The following is a 639-nucleotide window of genomic DNA, read 5'->3' on the forward strand; positions in this document are numbered from 1 at the left end:
TTTCTAGAAGTCACCTTCCTTCATCTTTGAAATCGGCATCATTTCTCTCTCTGGCACAGCTAGGGAAAGTTCTCCATTTTTTAGAAGACATGGGCTAGACTGGGCCACAGAACCAACCCAGGGCACGCCGCCCCCATCCCACCACACTCATCCCACCACCCTTACACCGGCAGAGCCCCTTTGGCCACCTAGAGCAAGTATTCAGGGGTTCTGGGCTTAGTACAGGAGGCCTCTGGGGAAGGCCTCCCTCCCTCTCGAACCCCAATTTGCAGAGTTCTTGCAAATACTAATTGAGATCTTTCAGGTCCACAAACATAGCGCTTACATGAGTGAAATTATTATTACTTGACTGTCTCCTCACACCTAAGGACTTCTAAGTCTGTAAATGGAAGGAAGCCCACTGTCTGGGCAGAAAGGTGAGCTGGGTTAGGGTGGAAGGTCCACACTGGCTATTGTCCACCAACCGCCATTTGGACCCTGCAGAGGGCATGCTTACTTCCATTTTGAGCAGAGTTCAAACAGGACAAGATTCTGTGAAAAACTGACAACAGGCTAGGGATTCTCCCTCCAGTACAGTCAGTAACTAGAGCATCTTGCAGTCCACACTCCAAGGAAATCAAATCACAGCATCAAAGTTAA

This window comes from Oryx dammah, unplaced genomic scaffold (genome assembly GCF_014754425.2).
Source record: "Oryx dammah isolate SB20612 unplaced genomic scaffold, SCBI_Odam_1.1 HiC_scaffold_2, whole genome shotgun sequence".
NCBI lineage: Eukaryota > Metazoa > Chordata > Mammalia > Artiodactyla > Bovidae > Oryx > Oryx dammah.